At 40.1% G+C, this 23,935-nt stretch overlaps 2 long non-coding RNA genes across 2 annotated transcripts; one reads left to right on the top strand and one right to left on the bottom strand.

The window, feature by feature from the left end:
* Nucleotides 1-269: 269 nt before the first annotated feature.
* On the top strand, nt 270-1,410 carry LOC144683253 (uncharacterized). The gene is made up of 2 exons (XR_013577209.1): nt 270-393; nt 1,292-1,410. It is a non-coding gene; the product is annotated as an uncharacterized LOC144683253 (long non-coding RNA).
* A 1,992-nt stretch (nt 1,411-3,402) lies between these two features.
* On the bottom strand, nt 3,403-15,203 carry LOC144683517 (uncharacterized). The gene is made up of 3 exons (XR_013577284.1): nt 14,790-15,203; nt 12,276-12,388; nt 3,403-4,286 (listed from the first exon to the last, which is right to left on the bottom strand). It is a non-coding gene; the product is annotated as an uncharacterized LOC144683517 (long non-coding RNA).
* Nucleotides 15,204-23,935: the final 8,732 nt, after the last annotated feature.

Genomic DNA, 23,935 nt, shown 5'->3' with positions numbered 1-23,935 from the left:
TTGTGGCTTTGCTCTGAACCATCTCCAAAGTTTGTGTGCCTCTATTGTGTCTCAGTGAACTGGGCACAGCATTTAATGTACAACCAAGCAGAGCACTATACAGTTTAAACATGACTTCTGCCCACTTGCAATTTACAATTTTTTATGTTCAGCAGGCTATTAACATAGCAGTGATTGAAAATGTTAAACGTTTAAGTTTAGTACAAGCCCCTGGATCTCATTCAAATCCATCAGTAGCTTTTTGAACACAATTTCTCAGATACTTAGGTTGGAAATTTACATTTTTTTTACAAGACCATTACGTTGCATGTTTACTCTATGTGACAGTGATGAAAAAATATAGGTGAAAATATAAAATGGCTGAGGAATTAAGGTCAAAGTGTATATGACATTGTGACTAAATGACATCAACAAAGGTAATAATCTTTATTTTTACTTTTCTCATAAATTTGCCCTACCCTGCCTGCCCCACCCCCACCACACTATCAATCTTGAGGACATTGGCACTTTCTCCTAGCATAGTTCCATAGGTCATAAGTATCCTCTATTACCTTAATAAAGTGACCACTATTCACCCGTAAACTTTAACAGTGCACACGAATGAATTATTTAACCTTGGGAGGGGTGGCGGTTGGGGGGGTGGGGGACAGTACCTCTGACACTGATCCTGCCTTCCTCTGATGTCCAAATGCCTTAATTTGCAACGGGGGATCTTGGAAAGCCACCAGAAACCAATACCCTGCCTAGTTCTATGCTCCCTTACCCAAGGGCATTGTGCCCATCAGAGTACTGCTATTGCTAAGTTAACTCAACAAAATCGGGCAGTGAAACCTGGGACCTTCCTGATATTTGTGGTTCAAAGCCGAGTGAACAGGAGATCATTTTCTTCTATTTTAAAAAAAAAAAATTTCTCTTCTATCTTATCATAATTTGAAGTTGGGCACCTTTTTTTTAAAACCAATGTTCATTTTGCATTGTTTTAGTGACTGGACTCACCTGCGTTCTGATAGGTCCTTGGCATTCTTGTTATTGTACAACATAGAAACTAAATAATTAAGGATCATTTATTTAAACTGGACTCCCAAGACATTTAAATCATTATTAGGCAATTCATAAATAAATCATTACCATAGTGCAGCAGTATCATTCTTACGGGAGAAATTTGAAGCTTTAGAAAGCAGTGGAGTGTGAAACCCTTCATATGTGCAATAACTGCACCAATATTTTGGCTTAGGATAAGTAAATAAACCAATGTAATGATGATGATATATATATTCAATAATGGGATTAGTACAGAATGTAGAGGATGAAATGAGATGTAGAAAATTGTTAGGCATTGATGAAACATTTCCACATGACACAATCTTCTGTACCATGTTGATAATTGTGGTAAAAGACTACTGGGAAGAGGTGTTGATCTAGTTAAGATGATTAGGGACTGGCTCCTGATAAGAGAAATAGATCGTGAGAAATCGGCTTCAAAAATTAAACCATGCAATTCACTTATGGGGTTAATCTCCCCAACCCAATTTGAATTTTTGAATCTATTTAAACTCAGAAGTAACAGATTTTTGCTTTGATAGTTCATTTTGAACATTCCTTTTGTTAAAAAAGTCAAGAATATTGATGTTTAATTTTTAATCAATAATCAAATCTTTGGGTTGAATTTTAACAGCCAAAAATGGGTGGAGCGGGATCTGGACAGATCTTAAAATTTTACAAATCTGAACAACCATCTCATACAATCAGGACAAGGGCTGGACAACACCCACACTCCCAGGAGCAATTTAAATAGGTTAATGAGACTGGCAGCCTCTACGTCACAGGGGGCGGCCATATTCCCCAGGCCTCAGGAAATCCGAGAGTTCAAGGGAGGTGAGGACAGTTTCAGGGTGAAAGTGCCATTAGAGCACTGCTTGTGGGCCAGGAGATGCAGGAATGCTTCCCCCAGCCCCACAAGCTCCTGCCACCCCTTCCCCCCAAATCAGGCCTTCACCCCATACAAAAGCCCATGAGATTTGGACAGCCTCAATCCCCCATAGCATCGGTGATCAGACCAACCCCTTTTGGGATTGGGACAACCACCCCCCCCCCACCTCCAGGGTTGGGAATCCTGCCCCTGCCTCCACCCCCATACCAGGTCATGGATCGGACATACTTGCCTCTGCAATTAGGTTGCCTTCCAGGGAGGGAACCTATCAATGACAGAAGATACACACTGTCCCACCCTCATCCAAGCCAGAGTGTCCAGATGGATAAATATTGATAGTGAATAATGACAGGAGTTTGAAGAACAATGGAGGAGAAAGAAGGGCTAGGAATGGCAAAGCATGGGAGGAAAGAACAGGAGAGAGCTATGAAATAGAAGTCGAGGAGACAGGCAGAAAGAGAAGCCAAGAGAGACAAGAAGGAAACCAGTGAGAAAAAGCAGAAGACAGAGTGATTAGTTGTTATAGATCTCTTCCATTATAAGAAGTTTTGAAATCAGTTATCATTTTGTAGTTTTTAGTTAATTGCGACTCCTTCCCTTATGTTACTTAAGCACCTTGGCATGTTTTACTATGAAAAAGGTGCTAAATAAATAAAGTATGTTGTTGTATTGAAATTTATATGAAATCTTGATTTTTTTTCCTTTTGCCAGTTCTTTACTTCTAGTATATAACCCTTTGTTTCTTTGTTTTACTTTATGTTTTTCCTTGTTCAGTGTCTGAACTATTTTTGGTATTTCAAATTCCCCTTTGTCTTTTTTGTTGTTGCAGTTACTTGGAATTTTCCTGGCTTTCTGTTTGCCTTAGTCACCTTCTGCTTCTTGCAAAAATTGTCCCGTTTATTTATTTTTTTTCTTACCCAGCTTTACACCACCCATGTTTCAGCCTTTGCCTTCAGCTGTAGCTTTGTCACTCAAAACAAGAATAGTTCACAGAATTATGGATTAGTTAATTGTTCATTGGCTGTATGGGTATGGTGTGTTAAATATACTGTCTTTCTTAGTATTATTTATGATTTTCCTGTTTCTACTGAGAACCCTTTACAAGGCTGGGGAAATGTCAACTGCTGCACTCTATTTTTCACATACTTCACTGACATCAAAATGAATGGCCCTTTCATCTGGATATCAGAATGAACTAACTTCTGAAAGGAAAAGTAAGACCAGTACAACAATAACACCGTGCTTGTCTAGTAAGTTAAGCAGGATTTACTCTAAAAGCTAGTCAAATGCCCTCATACATAATGCTTCAAATTGTAGGAAACTGAGATATAGTTGAGGCAGTTCTTGCATAATCCCAAAAGCTACCATTTGTCCCATTTTATGCATTTTAACAGCCAGTAGAGGGAGATAGTGATTTAAAGTAGAATGTTCCATTCCATTATTAAATTAAAACATCACATCTTCTCATATAATCCTGTTACTCATTTAATTAGGTTGCAATATAAAAATTATCCAATTGGCAAACATCAAGTCTGCTTCCCACTTCAATAGTCTTTCTAACATATCTGGGGTCATGGCCACACAGATAAAGTCCCCAGTATGTGAATTGAAACAGAAATTGGATGTTTATCTCATTTGCATTTAATTCACTTGTTTCACTGATTTCAACATTCAAATATATTCCAGGTGCATTACAGAAATAACTTACATCCCATAGACTAGAATACATGGGTCCATGAAGAGTTTAAGTGTAAACCTGTACATTCTCAAGCCCTGGGAATACTTTACTCTGTAGCCTTTTCTATATCTGTTAATGAGATAATGTTGGAATGCTGAAAAAGCTTCAAGTATGATATTTACTGTCTCACCTTTTGCAGATAGATGAATAACTAAAAGATTAGCGTATCCCATAGTAAGGATCAGGTCGCAAACTCTTAACAGAAAATTGCCTTCATTATACACTTAAAATAAACAGGTTTTCACATAATGAATACAGTAACATTTTTAAAAAATATATGCACTTAGGAATAGTATTTAACTCCTAGATGTTTGGATAGACAAATTGGGTCAAGGGAAAAGGTGATGTTGTGACTATGAGCTATTTTAATTGTCCAAGAGTAAATTGGGGAGGTTGGGGTGGCGGAGGGGGGGGGGGTGGGGGCTGAACAGAGATCAGATGTTAAGGGGAAGAAATATATTTCTGTGGAAGTTCTTTTCTGGCAGGTCAGGTGAATCAAGGGGCAGTATATTGCACTTTCCGTTGACATCCTAAAGCCAAGTTTGAACGCAGGTCCTGACTCCACAGTGTGTTGGGAGCCAATAGGATGCCCTCCAGCGTGGAGGGAGTTGCAGTTTGCTGTTAAAAAGACAAAAAAAAACTTGCATTTATAAAATGCTTTTCACAACCACTGGACATTTCAAAGTTTCTTTTACAGCTAATGAAGTATTTTTTTGAAGCATAGTCGTGTTGTAATGTAGGAAATGTGACAGCCATTTTGCACATGGCAAAACCCCACAAATAGCAATGTGATAATGACCAGATAATCTATTTTTGTGAAGTTGAATGAGGGATAAATATTGGCCAGGGCACTGGGGATAACTACCCTGCTTTTCTTCGAAATAGTGCCATGGGATCTTTTTCATCCACCTTTACAGGCAGCTGGGGCCTCGGTTTAACACCTCATCTGAAAGGCAGCATCTCTGGCTATGCAGCACTCCCTCAGTACTGCACTGGAGTGTAAGCCTTGATTGTTGAAGCACTGGGGTGGGCCTTGGACACAGGGCCATGTATCTCAGTGATGGACTCCGGCTGCAGCTATGGCCAGTTAGGCGGGATGGGTTTCAACGTGAGCCTGGAGCATTGGTTCTCCAGTCTGCTGCTGGGAGACCACTTCCAGCTGATCATTCGCCTTAAGTACCTTAACAAGCTGCCCACTACTTGCTTCGAGGAAAATGGCTCAGGGGTGGGATGGTAACAGCAAACCACCCACCGGCCAGCAGTAAGATGTTACACACCCGGCTGCCTCAGTTTCCAAAGATAAAAACAAAAAGCTAAAAGCTACTGCGGATGCTGGAAATCCAAAACAAAAACAGAATTACCTGGAAAAACTCAGCAGGTCTGGCAGCATCGGCGGAGAAGAAATCAGTTAACGTTTCGAGCCTTCATGGCCCTTCGGCAGAACTGGCAGTTCTGCCGAAGGGCCATGAAGGCTCGAAACATTAACTGATTTCTTCTCCGCTGATGCTGCCAGACCTGCTGAGTTTTTCCAGGTAATTCTGTTTTTGCCTCAGTTCCCATCTCATTTTCAGTGTCAAAATCCTGCCCCATGAAACTAATGGGGCAGGATTCTTACCACGTTGGGCAGGTGTGTGGGTGAACACCGCCGTAATTGGGCCCCAACCTCGATTTCACGCTGGCTGGCCAATTGACGGCCGCAGCCTGTCCGAATTGTGTGCTGCAGCGCTGACCGCTGCCTGGATGGGGATGGGAGGATGGCGAGCCGTGGAAGTTTGCACATTTGCGCAGGTGCACGCACTGAAAGCTCCCTGAAGGCACAGAGCTGCCTCAGGGAGCTGCAGATTTTTAAAAACACAAAGAATTTAAAAATGTTAAAAACGTGTCCCCTCACGCGACTCTGTCACATGAGCAGGGACACGTTATAAATGAGATTCGAACAGTTTTATTGTATTTTTAATTCCTGTTGGAAACCTCATCCTGATGAGGTCTCATAAAAAACCCAAAGGCCGCCTGACCGATTTGCCTGCCCGCCAACCGTAAGGTTGGATGGGCAGAGAAATTTTCCATTTAATTATTACTTTAATGGCCTTAATAGGCCAGTTAATTGTCGGCGGGCGCGCTGCTGACTCCCGTGCGTGCCCACCGACCGAAATATCACACGAGTACGCGATGACGTCGGGGCACTCGCCCAACATCATCGCATATCATTTTACACTCGAGTGGGTTGGGCGCATGCCCAGCCTCTCAGCTAAAAATTCTGCCCATGATGTCATGTCGATTTGCAGTGGAATCTATCAGCAAATTGGAAATGGGTCGCACATGATCAGAACAATATCACACTTGACTTACTGAGGAGGGTTAGTGCCATTGTCTTTGGTCCACACCACTACCTCCATTCCCTACCCACTGACTCCACCGCTCTTTCTGGCATCTGTTTGAGGCTGAATCAGATAGTTTACAACCTTGGTGTCATTTTAACCCCGAGATGAGCTTCTGACCGCATATCTGCGCCATCGCGAAAACTGCTTATTTCCACCATTGTAACATTGCCTGATTCTGCCCTTGCCTAAGCTCAGCTGCTGCTGAAACCCTGATCCAAGCCTTTGTTACTTCTAGATTTGACCATTCTAATATATCCCTGGCCAGTCTCCCATGTTCTACCCTCCGTAAACTTGATGTCATCTAAAACTGTGCTGCCTGCGCCCTAAATGTCACCAGTTCCTATTCACTTATCACCCCAGTGTTCATTGAACTACATTCATTTCAGCTGACATCTCGATTTTAAAGTTCTAATCTTTGTTTTAAAATTCTTCCATGGCCTGACCCCTCCCATTCGCGATAATCTCTTCCAGCCCCACAATCTTCTGAGATAGCTGCACTCTTCCAATTCTGGTCTCTCCAGCATCTCCCACTTTAACCAATCCACCATTGGTAGACGCATGCCTTCACTGCCTGCATCCTAAGTTCTAGAAAACCTCCCTGTCTCTCTACCTCGCTACCTCCTGTAAGCTTACATATTTCACCAAGCTTTTAGCCATCTCCCCTAACATCATCTTATGTGGCTCGGTGTCATATTTTGTTTTATATTGTCCCTATAAAGCACCTTGCTGTATAAATACAAGTTGTTGATGAAAAGTAGAAACCAAGTTCTGGAATCAAGATATAGTCAATGCTATGAGGACAAGTTAGAAAGATTACGCGGAAGATTGGACTTAAAAAATGTCTAGGAGATAACTGATATCCTGATCATGACGTGTGAGCTGAGGTAAAAGGGAAGGTGGCACAGGGCAACCTGCTGCCAGGAGCATGTGGCATCCGTCAGGAAATCATCACCAAGTGTCTTGAGCAGAATGATTGAACACCATCTGCAGAAAACAAAATGCTTTACACTGCTCTCAGATAACTATTCCTCAATTCTGTAATTCATTTAAATTCCCTTAAACTTGCAAATGTTAAACATCAAATTAGAAAGAGAACAGGATGTCTCCATTAAAATCACCCACAAGCGTAACAATCTGCCATAAATTTACTGATCTTTCGCCCATGTTCAATTACTATTCCTTATCTCCATGCCTAACCCCTGAGTTAAAATTCTTTTTGTGTGTGAGCATCACCTTTACTTCTCCATGGCGCTACCTTAGTGTCAGGAGGTTGTGAGGTTAGTAGATCGACTATTCAAATTGAACACTCGAGAAGTGAGTTAGCATTTGCCTCCGTGATGCTGATGTTATTACAGGGCCTGCTTTTGTCGCCATGTCACTTGCATGTTGATTACCTGCCAGGCCCAAGCCAATGGTTCCCTCCTATGCCGGGGATGTGGTGGAGTGTGGGTGGGGGTGGTCAGATTGACATAGTTGCTGCATTGTTCCTATCATGAGTAACAATGAAGTCTTCCAACGCTCCCTGCCGTGCTTTAGTTCTGAGTGTGGGCCCAACTGGGCTAATGGTCTGTGTGAGAACCAACCAAATAGTAGCAGTTATGTAATGAATGCCCTGAAGTATTCTGCTCTTGAGGATGTCATGCAAGAAATCTATAAGCAGTTATGGCTGCCACTCTGGAAGCAATAATTGCCCCTGACATCATCTTACTGCAATAATTTCCTGAACTGGCAGATTTATTGCTTGAATCCTGAATTTATATTAAATATATATTGCTAGCCTGGGTCACCAGGTTAGTAGTTGAATTGGTCCTTGCATTTATTAAGTGTGCCACAGAATCACATTAGGGAGTTTGATCATGTCTTTATTTTTTTAAGTGGGAAGGGCTTTTCTGCATCTTGCCATAAAGGTGATAATGTGCTTATGAATATGTAAAATCATTACATGAATAAACTCATCTGTTTTATCAATATCCCTGTTTCATTTGTTGTTAAGCAAGTTAAAACTTGTTACAGATGCGTCAACCTCTAATGAGGCTGCATTTGGAATGCAGCATTCGGTACTGGGCATTGTACCTCAGGTAGAAAAATTACACTGGAGGGATGTGCAGCGGGGATTCATCAGGATGATAACGTGGCTAAAATGGTTAAATTATGAAGATAGGTTATTATCCCTTGAGTATGGAAGATTAAGGGTTGATATAATTGAGGTGTATAAGATGATTAAAGGAATTGTTGGATAGATAGAAACAATTTCTTCAGGTCCAGAACAAGGGGCCTAACCTTAAAATTAAAGAGAGGCCATTCAGGGTAATGTCAGGAAGCACTTCTTCACATAAAAATATGGAATTGTCTCGGTCAAAGTTATTGAGGCTAGGCCTATTGAAAATTTCAAATAGAGATTGATAGATTTTTGTTAGGTTAATGTATTGAGGGATATGGAACCAAGATGTGTAAACAAGTTGAGGTACCAATCAGCCAAGAATCACAGAATATGTTTCAGGGGCTAAATGGCCCATGTCTGTTCCTAAAGTACAGGAGACAGTCTCCTTCTCTAATTTTAGATAATAGTGGATTTTTCCAATAAGGTTCCAAGCCATGCAGCCACAGTTTGACCCCCAGAATGTGCCGAGTTGGTTAATGTTGTTTGATGTGCTGAGTTAGCTGATTGGAGCAACAATAGGGTGCTGCAATTCACCTCAGTGACCTGAGTTCAAGAGGGAGAAATGGGCCAGGGGCTTACTGCTCCTGATTACTGTGCTGTTCAGCTGTGAAGTCTCCCACCTTGAAGTTAAATGGCTTATCAAGATTCAGACTTGTATAATGGCAACTTGGGCAAAAATCGTCAAGGGTGAACCATGGTTAAAAATGGTAGCCACAAGACATGAATCTGTGGTAAGAATAAGCTAGCCCCATGAGGATGCTGGAGGACAGATAGCTGAAACAAATATTAGACTAGCGGAGTACAGGTATGTTGCATTCTCTAGTTCCTCTGTTTGTTCATTGAATACAGACAACGACAGGTTATTTTGTTCCTCATTGGCTCCTTTGACATGCTCCAATGTGTAGAAGTGAAAGTGAGAACTATTATGGTTAAATGCTTGGCCTTCCCTGAACTTGGTGGGCTGAGTGCTCAGCTGATGGTTGTACTTAACAAGTTTTAAATAAAAATCAATTATGTACTCTATCCCACTTATTAAAAATAGCCTGGTTCTTTCCAGAAGGCAATAATGATAGCATATAAAAAGCTTAAAGTTATAACTATTTTTGGGAAGGATTATGTTTTGTACAATCACATATAAATGCATTAGAAACTTATGGGTCACCAGGAATCATATTATATTCAGTGATTAATTGTAAATTAGGGAGTCTTGATTATTTATAGGATGAATCACACTCATTTAATCTGAATAGTTGGTCATATGCAGTTCTATATATTGAAGAGTATTTTTGTAAATTATCTGTATGTAGCCTATGATTTTGTGTAAAAATTTGTATTTTGAAAGTTTAATTTTAAAATACAAAATATTACATGATGGATACTGGCACTTCCATATTCCTCCCACTTAGCCTGCTTTGAACTGAACTTCTTTAGCAGGAAAAGCCATGGATTCCATCCTGACGATTTCTGTGATAAAACATTAACTTTGCTTCATGATTAAGACTGAGATTCAGCCTGCTTTTGCAGGAGAGCAAACTAGCACTGCCAGTGCCAGTAGCTACCCTTATTTGAAATAATCCTTTATCATACTGCCTTTCCTTGGATCAACAGGATGGAAACCATTGAGTTCATCACAATGATGAGTAGAAGATTAACATGCCAAGAATTCCTAGAACTGTTGGCTTTTAGATTTTTAAATGAAAATTCTCACCCCTAAATTACTTGACCATGGATCTGTGTTATAAAACAGCTTGATTTAGTTCTGTGTTCTTGATTCAGAAAGCTATAGATTCAATACTTATTTTAGGATTGAAGCACACCGCCTGGGTTGAGACTTCAATGTAGAATTGGGGGAATGCTTCAGAGTCAGAGCTGGCAGCTTGTGGCTGAGATTTTAAAATTGATGCCTGGTTCTGGCAGTTGTGGTGGGCATAAACAGTCCCATGGAAATATTTGAAGAAGGGCAGTGAATTTTTCCTAGCAACAATTATTTGCCACCACCACAACCAAAACCAGCAAATCCGTCATTTATTTTATTGCTATGTGTGAGGCTTTGCCATGTGCCATTTGGGCTGCTGGATTTGCTCACATAACAACAGTGGCTACACTTAAAAAAATAAGCCGTTGACTCTTTTGAATGTCTTGTGAATGCAGAATGTGCTGTATAAATACGAGCTAAGAAATAAAATTGCACTATATTTCAACACCAAAATATCTGTCCATAATGCATCAACTTTTATCATTAAATGTAAGGTGCATAGAAATCTTTTTCATGCTAACAGTGCATTTCTGCTAATACTCTGGAAGTTCTGTTTGGGTAGGATTTATTGCTGAATATGCACCACATGAGAAGGCCCAGAATTTTTGAAAATGACAAGTTTGTTGCATCAAGTTTAGGGAAACTGTATTTTAAATCAGCCAAACTCCATAACATTCTCACCTTCCCAGACCAATCACTGAGCAGTGCTAATGATGTAAGTTGTTTCTGGTTACAACTAGTTCATAAGTTTACAAAGAATTACTTTATTTCCCTGTATTTCTTTGTATGCAGATTGGTAGTGATAGATTACTTATATTGTGCTTCACAAGGCTGGTTGACAGATTTTGGTCCTTTTCTTGGTGCTGATTGTTCGGTTTAGCCATCGTTCTGTCAGTGTTGATTGGAAGATTGTGTTCCATGTCTCCTGCACTTCACTCCACTGAAATCTGATTGGTTATGTTACAGACTCCGGTGGAATGAAGGACAGCAGAATGCATGGATAACATCAGTAAGGGGTACATCATTAGGAAGTGCTGGATGGCATCCAGTCTTACAGCAATAATTTGCTTTTTTCACTAACGTAACTTGGTCATAATCTCAGAAGTCACAGATGCATTTATTACATTTCTACACATTGAAATATGGAATCTGAATATATTTGGCTATGTGTAGTTGAAGGCACATTTCATATAATTTAAGTATGAATATAGTATCTTATCCTTTGCACTCATACATCTGGGTTGGCCTTTACAGTGTATATTAATCTACTCTATTTCCAATTAAACTGACTTGGATTTACACATGAAAAGCTATTTGCACATTCTATCAGTCTATTTTACTCAGTGTTTAAAAGCTACCTTAATGTGGAAGCTGGAAAATATTTGCATTGTTAGTCAGTTTTAACACAGTGTTGCACATTTGTTGCACACTGGCAGAAGAGCTTTCATTTTAATGTATTTTAAAATCCAGAAGGATTATCTTATTCCACAGGTTATGATAAACTAAATGCCAATGCACGGTAACATGCTTCTTCCTTGTTCTATTTGTTGGCACCACTCTATGTGGATACTGTCCTGTGTCAACTTGTTTCGCCATGTGTGCTTGAAATCTCTTTAGCATCTGTCTACCACTCAGATGTTAAGTATATACTTTCTCCTCATTCTTCAATCCTTTCAGGCCAGCCTTCATAATGGTGGAGCAGGCTTGAAGGGCCAAATGGCCTACTCCTGTTCCTAAATCCTATGTTACAAGAATGAAGGCGGGACCATTACAACAGTGGATTTCTTCACAAATTGAATCTGAGCTCCTGATCTAACTATACACTATACAATCCCAGCACACCAAAGCAGATTACTCAGTACCAAAGCCTTTTCCTCAACTAATGGAGCCAGAACTTTTTAAATTGTTAAGTTCTTACAAGAGTTGCTCTGATTGAAAGACAGCCAGGTGACTGGAGCTGAAACCATTTCAGTAAATTTTCCAGCGCTGTAGTAACTCAAGTTGCCGAGTTTCCTGCCAGTCTATTATATTAAGCAATTCAGTTTGGTAAATAGTTGCAAAATGGTACAAACCATCTCAGTCAAATAACAGTGAACTTTAACAGTAATTTTTCACTAGGAAGGGCAACTTAATGTTGAGCACAATAGACCAGTGCAGAATTCACATCAAATCATTAATAATTATCTTCTGAATCTAATAATATGATTATTTTAAATGTTTTTAATCACTTCCTGACTTTAATTACCAACCCCTAGCCTAATACATAACTATCCCCCTTTCAAAAAGATGTAGGTCTGTAGGTGGAATACCTTAAGTTTCAGTTTTAAAATTAAATGATTCAACACATTCCAGTCTTGGGTGCCAGAGACTGGTACTTATAGCACAGTGACTGAATGCTCATTCCAGTTCTTGACACATCTATCTAAAATAGAGAAAGAAATAAAAAAAAGTTATCTTGCAGAATTCAGTATTTTAAGATTGCATTAAAACATATCAGTAGACCCCATCAAATGGTCTGTCATGAAGTTGATATTTTTCTAATTGTTTACAATAGAGTTTTAGCACAAAACACAAAATAAATTAAGTTCAGTTAATTAGGAACCAGAGGAATTGAAAGAAAATCTTAAGTAAGGCTAACAGTTACCAGAAACTGAATAGAAGATTAAGTGGTTAGCTTCTACTTTGTGATGCTTATAGTTTAGCATGATCCCTTGAGTGAGCCTTTGTGACTTTGAAATGCTTGGATATAGTTTAGGATGTATCATCCTTTGTGTGCCTGGACTGACAGTTTATTTTCACTCAGTAGACCTGTATAGAACATAGAAATATGCTTTTTAGAGAAACTGGAATTTTAAGTGTGTATTTTGTGAGCTGTATGAACATAGGTAATGTTAATTGTACATTAATTATCTTAAATTGTATGCAGATGGTGGGCTTGAACTGGGGATTTACTATAAAAAGGAACAGACTAAAACAGTAGTTGCTTGGTGAGGAGGCATGTTTCTAAAGCAAATCTTTGTAAATAAAGGCCGACAAGAGATTGACTTGATCTAGTTTCATCCCTCGCTACCTGGCGTTCTGGGCTATAAAGAAAAGCATCAAAAAGCACACAATATTGTTACAAATTGAAGCATTTGAATTACAAAATGTAAGAGTACATTTTTAAGCAAATGCTGATCAATTGTGTCTTGTTCTGTTCTTGTTTTATAAGATTCAGCCATATCAACTGATTATCATTTTAACATTGGAAACTTCATTTGGAATGAGTAGCTAAGGGAGTCCAGTACGGAAAGAGTTAAGCTATTAAACTTGCCTAAGCACCTCCTGCACATAAGCACCTACACAAATCAATTGAACAGACAGTTTCCTCCCTTTGGGAAAAAATAACTGACAGATCTTTGGGATAAAAATGCTCTGAAAGCAGATTTGGAGTGAAGAGGCCCACACCTCTCACTGAGTACACCTGACAACAGCAAATTTCTCAGGCCATTTCAGACTTGTCTTACATACCTCCTTTTTGCAGGCTGCTACATGCTCAAAAACACAAACAGCCATTGTTTGTTCCTAATCACCAAAACCCTTTACTGACTGCATTGCTTTTGCAGCCCTATAGTGTTTTGAAAATGTTAAACAATTTAACCCTTTTATAGCTGTAGGTTCTCCAAATACAAATAAGTTAGAATCATTTCAGTGCCTTGAGAGAGATACTGCAAAGATTTCTTGTACCTTCTTCTGACATCTGAAGTGCCTGAGGAACAGTATTTTTCTTTTTATGCTTTGGATTTTATCTATCGTAATCTGATTCAGACTGATCAAATACAAAATTATTGAAGGATGCCAGTGACTAGATGTCTTCTCCACATCTGTCTAAAGTTACTCAGAGATTCATATTCTGAGATCTGATTCTCCAAGTCTATTTTTTTAGAAGTGGTTAAACACAAAATCAATGTCAAGAATGTACCAGTCGATAAAAAGTGTAGTTTCCTCAAATTTGCAATGGTCTTTTGAAACTTTAACTTGATTCCAAACTTAGTAAGCAGGCAGGAGCATATTAAACATTTCAATTTGATTTATAGTCTGGGCACAAAATAGATACCTTAAAAGAATTTGTCTGGTGATTCCTCCTCTGACATATTTCTGAAATCTAAACATTTTACTTTATTTTAGACACACTCTGAGTACCAGAAGGTACTTCTGGAGTATTACGCTGCACACTTTTCTTTTGAAAAATCTTTGTTTATGTTTCAGTGAAATTCTACAAAGATATTTTTTTTTAGAATAACCCGTCTTTCTTCAAAGTCATTTTTAATGAAACCTGAAACTGTTCATTTTAAAGCAAAGGATAAGGTTACAGTGTATCTCAAATAACGTAATTAAATCTCTCACTTAAAAATGACCTGAGGTGGGAAGGAAGAAACTTTGAAAGTATTTCACTGCTTTCCAAAGCAGTTGAGAATTTACTTGCTTTCCCTTCCCCTCCCAATTAAAAAGAATAAAGAAACTGAAAATGAAGTCAACCCACAACCTGTTGCATATCTTCTAGCAGCTATTCCAAGAGTGTCTTGAGGACATTCCTGAGTGCATATAGACTGTAATGTTAATCCTCTCAGTCAGAGAATAATGCACAATACAATTGGGCGTATAGCAGCGGAAAAAGAAACTGAGAAAGGGAGATGAGAAATACTACCAAATTAGCTATTTTGTCTTAAAAATGTATTGAACAGCCCATGTTTCTGTTTAAACCTGTAACTAAACATCACTCTTATAAGCCTATCAAATCGGTTCTGTTACCAGTAAATCGTTATAAAACTTACATCACTCACCAGGTCTCCTCACATGTTGGTCACCAACCCTGGAACAAGCAGTTTGTCATATTTCTAGCAAAAATATTTAAGTTTGCTGAGAAGTTTGTAAGACCCTATCAGTTGATAATTCACAAGGGAGAGCAAGGTTGACATATTGTTTGAAAAGTGATACTGGATAGAACAAAAGAAGCGGAAAATAGAAAATGAAAGGGATTTAACAAAAATGAAAAGAATTAAGACCTGGTATAAGTGATAAGATACTTTGTAGAAAGGCAAAAAGGAGAAAGAAATGTACATTTTTTGGTTAAAAGAAAATGAAAAGCAAAGCAAAGTTTAAAAAAATCAAAGAAAAGAAATTAAAGAGAGGCACATTGAGGTAGCTTGAGATGAGGAACGGCCATTTGAGATTTCATACTGAGGTCCAACCCTTATCTACCTGTCTGAACACTTGTGCTGTCAGACTGTCTGAGACAACAGTCCAATAAACAGCTATTCTTCTCACTCTACTCCGCCCCTACTTCAACATGTAAAGGATTTTCTGCTTTAGGGAAAGTCTTTGCCTTCAGAAACTGACACCTGGCCTCGCCCAGGCAGACTTGACCAGAAAACATGCACTTACAGAATATTTAACCCTGTGATACTTGTTGAACATTTTTCAGAATGAAGTGTGCAAAAAAAATCCATTGAGTTTCTTCTCAAAGCAATAGTGAGATCTTGTGGAAAAGTAGCTCCAAGCACTGAAATAGTTCTCCTATTCTCCACTACACAAATTAATGCTAACACATTTTGTTAAATGCTATCCCATTTAAATTATTTTATAGAGGTCTCCAACCCACGGCTGGTGGTCAAAATTCACCTTCCCATCCCCTGCAACCCTGATCCAAGCAATTCCGTTCTACTGATGCTTGGATTCTTTATTCGCTGATTTTTCTCTTCTCTGAAATTTTGACTGTGTGGGCTGTTAGCATTGTTGCCTCATTAATAGATAAATCCTCTGAGCATCAAGATCTGTTAGTAGAGACAACTTGTGCTACATACAAGCAATGGGAAGATGGCCTTAATATGCAGCCCACAAGACCTCCATGCCTTCCTAAAGCTGTAATAGCCCATGTTCCCTGTTTTTGTGATCTGTAGGAATCCTGACAACATCAACAAGATCTACGTGGCTTTAAATTAGTATACTTTCCACTAATATATGAAGTAAGACTTTTACACCACTATGAGGCACTTTTAAGAATAGTTTTCCACATAGCATAGACTACAGGCGAACTGTTCCAGGGCCTCTGCCAATTATTAAACCACATTGAGCTTGAGAAGGTGCACAATTAAGAGTTGCCTGATGATAACCCTTTCTCCAATTTTCCCTCCTCATTGGCAATGAACCTGGTCTTGATTTCCCCGTGTTATGTTGCTGAGTTCAGGAACTCATATGTAATGGGAGGTTATAGAATCTGAGCCTATGTTCCTATCTTCCAAGGGTCTCAATTCTAATGAGTTGTGCCACAATACTATCTCCAAAAATAGAAATCAAGATTAAATTGCATTACGTATACTATTTATGGAGGTCTTGTGGTGCAGTGGGTAGTGTCCCTGCCTCTGAGCCAAAAGCCCAGGGTTTGAGACCTACCTCAGGGCTTGATGGCCAAGGAAGATGCTTTCCTAATGTGGCCAAAAAAGGTTAATTATCAGCCTGTAAATCTATCCAACACACTCCAACGGCAGGTATGGTAAGAGAGGGAGAGATTCTTGGTCAGCCATGTGATGGAAAGAATGTTGGAGCCTCTACCATCACTATCCATAGCTCCAGGTTATAACATGCATGTATAAGTCCATGTTGCCACAGCAACTTGGACCCCCTGCGTAAACTGTAACATGTCATCACCACATATATATAGCATCACCTGATTAAGAATGATGTCTCATTGTCACCGCAATATCAAAATAGTGACAGTACAGCCCTAAGATTGACATGATTTGAGCAGAACATTTAGAAGGAAACCCTAAGTTATACAAACTCAGTGATGCAGCTTCTCAGCTACTGAAAGGTACCAAGCCAATGCTAAGAAAGATTTGCTTAATGATCTCAGTGAGTAGAAATTAAAGCGATAAAACACTGTTTCATAGTATCTACAACATGGAAATGCTAACATTACTTTCATTAATACTAAACAGCTCTGGTTGTTTTCATTTACTGATATAAATATTATCTTTTATTTTATCAGATGTTTTACCACAATGTCAGTGGATCCATCATATTACCAGAAAAGTGATCCCTACATTGTAATTTTGATACTCTGTACTGCACAGCCACTTTCCATGAATAGGGCTTCTTGGTGTCATGCTCCACAGATATAATGGCCCATGATCATTTGCCATTTGTCCAAGAAAAGTGAGGAATCCCATTATCAAATATTTAAATGTTGGTGCATAATTTACGATTTCTACAGAATGATCACGCAAATTTATAAAATACAACTGTGATTGGTCAATCTGTTGCAGGGCTCCGCCAATATAAGTAAGTTTTTTTGTCCTTACTTAAATGGAGAATGGCTGCATAATTCTGAGGTGCAGAGGGATCTAGGTGTTCTAGTACATGAGTCACAAAAAGTTAGTATGCAGGCACTGCATGTAATCAAGAAAGCTAATAGAATGCTATCCTTTATTACGAGAGAGATTGAACATAAAAGTAAGGATGTTATGCTTCAGTTATACAGGGCATTGGTGAGACCGCACCTCGAATACTGTGTGCAGTTTTGGTCTCCTTATTTAAGGAAGGATGTAAATACATAGGAGGTGGTTCAGAAGAGGTTTACGAGATTGATACCTGGAATGAGTGGGTTGTTTTATGAGGAGAGGTTGGACAGATTAAGCTTGTTTCCACTGGAATTTAGAAGAGTGAGGGGTGATTTGATTGAAGTATACAAGATCCTGAACGGTCTTGACAAGGTGGATGTCGAAAGGATGTTTCCTCTTGTGGGTGAGACCAGAACTAGGGGCACTGTTTTAAAATTAGGGGTCGCCCTTTTAAGACAGATGTGAGGAGAAATTTTTTCTCTGAGGGTTGTGCAATTTTGGAACTCTCTGCCTCAAAAGGCGGTGGAGGCGGGGTCATTGAATATTTTTAAGGCAGAGGTAGACAGATTCTTGTTAGGCAAGGGAATGAAAGGTTATTGGGGGTAGATGGGAATGTGGAAATCGAAACTCAAGAAGATAGCCATGATCTTATTGAATGACAGAGCAGCCTTGAGGGGCCGAATGGTCTACTCCTGATCCTATTTCTTATGTTCTTATGTCTTATATACTGCAGAACTACTTCAAGATGGGTTACTGAAGTATAGCCTAAGTTTCTGGAGCTATGGTAGGACAGATTTCAGACCATCAGAACAACAGAAAGTAACTACAATTGTAAACACTTTAAAGTTAAGGCTTGCAACTTTGTTTCTGGCCTCCATAGGCTTCCTCAATTACTGAGCTGCCCAGTCAACCAACTAGTGATGATGATGGCCTTTGTATCCTGAAACAACCTTCCTGTTGTCCTAAATAAAAACGGAAAATGCCAGAAAAGCTCAACAGGCCTGGCAGCATCTGTGAAGAGAGAAGCAGAGTTAACGTTTCGAGCCCATATGACTCTTCTTCAGAGAAGTCATACAGACTCGAAATGTTACCTCTGTTTCTCTCTCCACAGATGCTGCCAGGACTGCTGAATTTTTCCAGCATTTTCTGTTTTTATTCAGATTTCCAGCATCTGTAATATTTTGCTATTATCCCTCTGTTGTCCTGGTGGTGAGTTTTTGAAGGGCTGTGGGGGGTATGGCTTCTGGAGATGCCTTGGTAAATGGATCTCATTAACTCCAGAGACAAAGAAGCACCACTGCATTTGCTTCATTGCACTGTCATCAAAGTAAGGGCCACTGTTACTGGCAGTGTAATAAAGTCATGTACCACATGTCTCTGGAAGAGGAAAGAAGCAAAGAGTGGAATCGTCCCAGATTTGCCCTAAGTGCAGTAGCGGACGAGTCAAATGACATTTTACCCGCTAGCTGTGATGATGGCTTTTCACGCCGTATTGTCCCAAACATGCCGCATTGCATATGCATTCCCAGAAAACACACCGTTTCCACGGCGAGCAGGCTGTCATTCACCTGCCACGCCATCACATCACCGCCTCATCATGGCAGGCACCATATTTAAAGTACAGCCGCGCTCAGTACTTCCAGCCCAGGACTGCAGAAAAGAAGACATAGCAAGAAGACAGCAGCCCTTGAGCGCCTTTGGATGCCATGGTGGCCCACTTTGATGTCTTCTACCCCCACTCACACATTCACTGGTATCTCACTCACTGCCAGCTCAAGGGATATCACCACCTATTCTCACACACACACCCTCACATGTCCATCTGGCCTCATCTCTGCTGGAGGCTGCCTCTTCAGCCCTCACCACCTTGAAGCCACTTGCACAGATCAACAGGTGCCCCCACGCACACTCTGGGTTACCCTCCTTCCTCAGTACAGCCCTCGTCCATCAGCCTCTTCCCTTGCCTGAGGCCATTTCCCCAAGCAAGACCTTGCCCTGTAGCCATTGTGGCTGATCTGGTAGGTAGAGACCTGCCTGTGAGCCCCCCCTAGAGATGATGTGGTGCTGTCTGTGAAGCCTGGCGCTGACGACTGCGAGTGCTAACTGAAGTAAGGTAGGCAAACAAACCTTGAAGTCCCGTGCGAAGTGAAGCCCGCCAAGTACACACGTCATATATGCTGTTGTGAAACATATCAGTGGGAGGGCGGACAATCTAGCAGGGGGGCAGGGGGTGGGGGGTGGTGGATGAGTCCAGCGGGATGGCCTTATAATGATATGTTGATGTATTATAATGAGCTTCCTGAATTCTGATGGCGGGGAACGCGGCCTGCTATCGACGGGCTGAGTGGATGATCACAAACTGGTTTCACAATGTCGTGAAACTGATTTGTGGCCTACTTGCCATATTGTCCGCTCACGCCACCGAACACCCCCGATGCCGGCGGGCATGGAAAATCCTGGCCAAAATCACTGGAAGTCATTTCAAGTAAGTAGCACTAAGATGCTGCTTTAACTAAAATGCTGTTCATACCTCATTCCAAGAATATGACTTCAAATTGCAAACACCATAGGAATGAGCTGATGAAATTAGTTTTTAATCGGCAATAATGTAAGTGGATATTGTGAAGTTTGCACACATGGAACCATCATCCTGGATGAATTTTACCCCAATATCATTTGAGGTATATCAGCAAAACCTTCACTATGTAAAAGCAAGCCTCTGGTTTATATCAATTCTATTACAGTACATTCCATTTTATTCTTCCCCATTTTGTTCTATGCATGTAATAGAATTCTGTTGTTATTTTAGGAAGCATAATCTTTGAGCTCTTCACAACAGTGTAACCATTTGTAAGCACCACCAGTAACTCTTCTGATCTAAATCAGTGTCAACTTTAAGTGAATAATACAATGTATTGAATGGAAGGATCAATGTAGAGAACTGGATAAGTAAAAAGTAAGCTGGATGAGCCAAATTAGCCTTTATAGCTCCTTACTTTCTTAAACTTTCAAATTTATACAATTTTTTTTTCATTTTATGAATTTGCAGCTTTGTCATGCAGATATTGAGAAGTATTATATGCACCTGATAGCTTGGTGCATGAGTAAGCAGCTCCCAACCTCTTGTATAGGCCTGTTTAAAAGTAAATTAGAGCATAGCTGAGGACTGCGCTGTTTTTGCATGTTAGAACAGTACCTTTCCACTTCTGGCACTTCAACACAAATCAAAGTTCCCCTATCCCTGACAGTTTTTTTAAGGATTTAGATAAAATGATCTTGGTTTTAATAACACTGCCCAGAAAATTGATGTTAAGTGCCACAATCATAAATAACTCTGCCATAAGGATATTGAATACAGGAAATTAAAATGTCATATGGGTTTATTTCAAAAGGCCTACGTGAATTTGTCCTTCCCTTCAAATGCCCCGAGGGACAAAATACCTAACAGAGGCACTGGTCAGTGGAAGTTAACTTTACCACTGAAAAATGATCATTTACTTTTTTTTTTATCCTTGTACATGTGTATTTTTGACAAAGATGCATATTTTTGACATATATATTTAGAGTAGGCTCTGGCACTGCACAGAAGAATGAAAAAATAGAGTCAAAGAGGATCCCCTGAGAGACACTTGCTTTTGTCTGGTGGAGGACAATCATTTTTCATGACTAGGGGCAGAATATTGCCGCCGGCCTGCGGGGGTGGGCCCGACACACTGACGCATAAAATGACGTGCGATGACGTTGAGTGTGTGTCCTGATGTCATCGCACGTCATTTCAATATTTCATACGGCGGGCACGCACCAGAGGCAGCTGCGCGCCTACCGAACTGCCAAAGGCCTATTAAGGCCATTAATGAAGCAATTAAAGTTGTTAGCAACGCCACCCGTCCAACCTTAACGTTGGGGGGCAGACGAAGAGCCCAAGCGGCCTTCGCGTTTTTCAGGGAACCTCATCCACGGGTGGGATGAGGTTTCCTGAAGGTTTTATAAAACAACTAATTAAATTTAGCAAAATTCACAAACATGTCCCAGCTCATGTGACACTGTCACATGATGGGACATGTTTAAATAATTTTTTACTTCCTTTAGTAAAAAGCTTTATCAACTTAATCTCCCTGAGGCAGTGAAAGGAGTGCAGGCCCCGACTCTCCCTCCTCCCCCCCACCTGCACAGGTAGTGCTGAGCGCTATGGAACACGTATTACGCTGGGCAGGCCTTAATTGGCCTGCCCATGTAAAATGGCGGCACGCAGCCGATTGTGGGTGGTGATTGGCTCCGCCCCCACTCCTGCCCACTCCCACTTCAGCCCTAGGGGCAGAATTTTACAACAGCGGGATTTTACGTTTTTTTACGCGAGTCACTGGGGTTTATAATGGCCCTGCCGAAACGGGGCCATAAAATTCTGCCCTGGGTGTTTGGCCCTGTAAATACATTTAGGAGCTCACCAGGTACATCAAAAGAAACCCCAACTCACACTTTGCTAGTATGTTAGAATTATGGCCATTACAGTTCTGGAACATATTAAAAAGGATAACTGTCACCAATCTATAAAGTCAGCAGATGTGTTAAATGAAGTTCTGATATATTAAAGAACACAGGAGACATAATTATCAGTAAAGGGTTGTAGGAAAACTCCCAATGTAAAAGGTTCCTCATGAAGCACTTTATAAGAGAGGTTTCTAATGGTATTTCACCAGCTCCACAGAAACGACACTTCCAGACTTCCACTTATTTGTTGCTATTATTAAACTTCGGGCCTCATCAGTAAACGACTCTACACATGCAGCACAGGTCTCCATCATTCTTATTCTCACGGCTGTTTATTGAGTTGCGTCTGAGCATATAACTTCAGTACGGGACAATACTGGGAAAGTTGCAGTCTATCGCTTCTACTCCTCCCAACTCCTCTGGTTAAAAGTGTACTTGAAAACAGCTCTGGGAAATTTACAAACTGGGACTGCTCTCAAGGTGATTGGAAATGTGTCCTTGAAATTGTACATGCTCTTGGTAAGCAATAAATTGCACAGCAATATGTAGCAGTTTTCACATGTTGATGCCTTTTAGCTTGGGCTCAGGAATGTGTAAGGAGTTCCATTTGTTTTTGTACACACCAAAGTATTTGCTCATGGGGCTCTTTGTTAATATCAACTGAGCAGCTCCATTAGAAATTGCGGTCTGAAACTATGGGTCTCCATGGAGCTTATGGAACTTAAATTACACCTGTAAAGTTGAAGGCATTTTTAAGTTATCTTTTACACTAGGTTCAATGGAGAGTGTACAGCTAAACAACACAATTAACAGGGCTTATTTTAATGAAATAAAGTTTCTACGTTTGCAAAATGGAATTGTTCTCGCTTGAGCATGGACAGTTAGAACTTAACAGTAGTAACTGATAAGTTATTTGCTAAAGCTATGTTTCACTCGCTTAGAAGCAATATTTTTTACAAAATCCTATCTCTTCTATTCAGGTGCCATCAGTTGAAAGTTTGTCCGAGGGCAATTTTTGGACAATTTGCCATTTGGATTACAGAGCTGAGAGAAGCCTTAACATTTTCAGTTTGGTCTCGAATCTACAGAAAATATTGGGACAGTAGCAGGATAGTTACATTGGTGGACTAGGCCTGGACTTCAAATTCCACTGTAAGAGTTTTAGAATTTGAATACAAGTTTTTAAAAACCAGAAATAAAAATCCAATAACAGTAACAGTGGCTGTGGATTGTTGTAAAAGTCTAACTAGTTCATTAATGTCCTTTAGAAAAGGAAAACTGCTACCCTTGCCTGATCCGATGTATGTGTGACTCCCATCCAACATCAACGTGACTGGCCTCTAAAGTAGCCTACTAAGCTACTCAGTTGCACCACCACCTTCTTAGGGCAACCAGGGATAGGCAATAAATGCTAGTGATACCCATAGCCTGAGGATGATTATAATAGGAGTGTGGCCAATTTGCCTTGGTGGTTCTGGTTGGTGGTGAACTGCTGTGGTATGGTTTTGTATATACATGAATGACATGTGTGTTATTTGACCATATTGGGTCAGACTTAATTACTTGTTCAAAGAAACCTCTTGCATATAATGGGTCCGACATTGGGAGGTAGCAAAGGGCCAGCTGGAGGGTGAGCAGTGTGTGTTATTTGTGTTTAATCTTTGCCATTGGATAGTGCGAGGACCTTTAGCAATGATGGATGGTTTGCTCAGTTCTGTTGGCTATTGATCTCCCAGAATGTTTTTGTTCATCTAGTACAATCTTAACTATAAAAAAAAGTCTCCAAAGCATTTTTCCTCACTTAAAATTATCCTGCCAACTGACATAGGACTCTGTAATATTTATTAGATGTCTTGTCACTCTCCAATTGGATGATTGCAGCAGAGATTAGTTGGAAATATGTGCCATCAAACTTCCCTGTACCAGCCTGCCCAAATTGAGCTAGGTGGAGTGATCACGTCAAGTGAAAAAAATATCCCCATGTTACCAAGGTGAAAAACATATGTATTATGAGCTAAAGACTTACTTATGCAACCTTCAGGCTGTGAGTTTAGCATCACTTAATCATTCCTTCCCAATTTACTTGTGGTTCTAAATTCATC

This window comes from Cetorhinus maximus, chromosome 8, assembly GCF_964194155.1.
Source record: "Cetorhinus maximus chromosome 8, sCetMax3.hap1.1, whole genome shotgun sequence".
NCBI lineage: Eukaryota > Metazoa > Chordata > Chondrichthyes > Lamniformes > Cetorhinidae > Cetorhinus > Cetorhinus maximus.
Note: the sequence above shows the minus strand (reverse complement) of the source record. Positions and strands in the feature narration are given on the sequence as shown.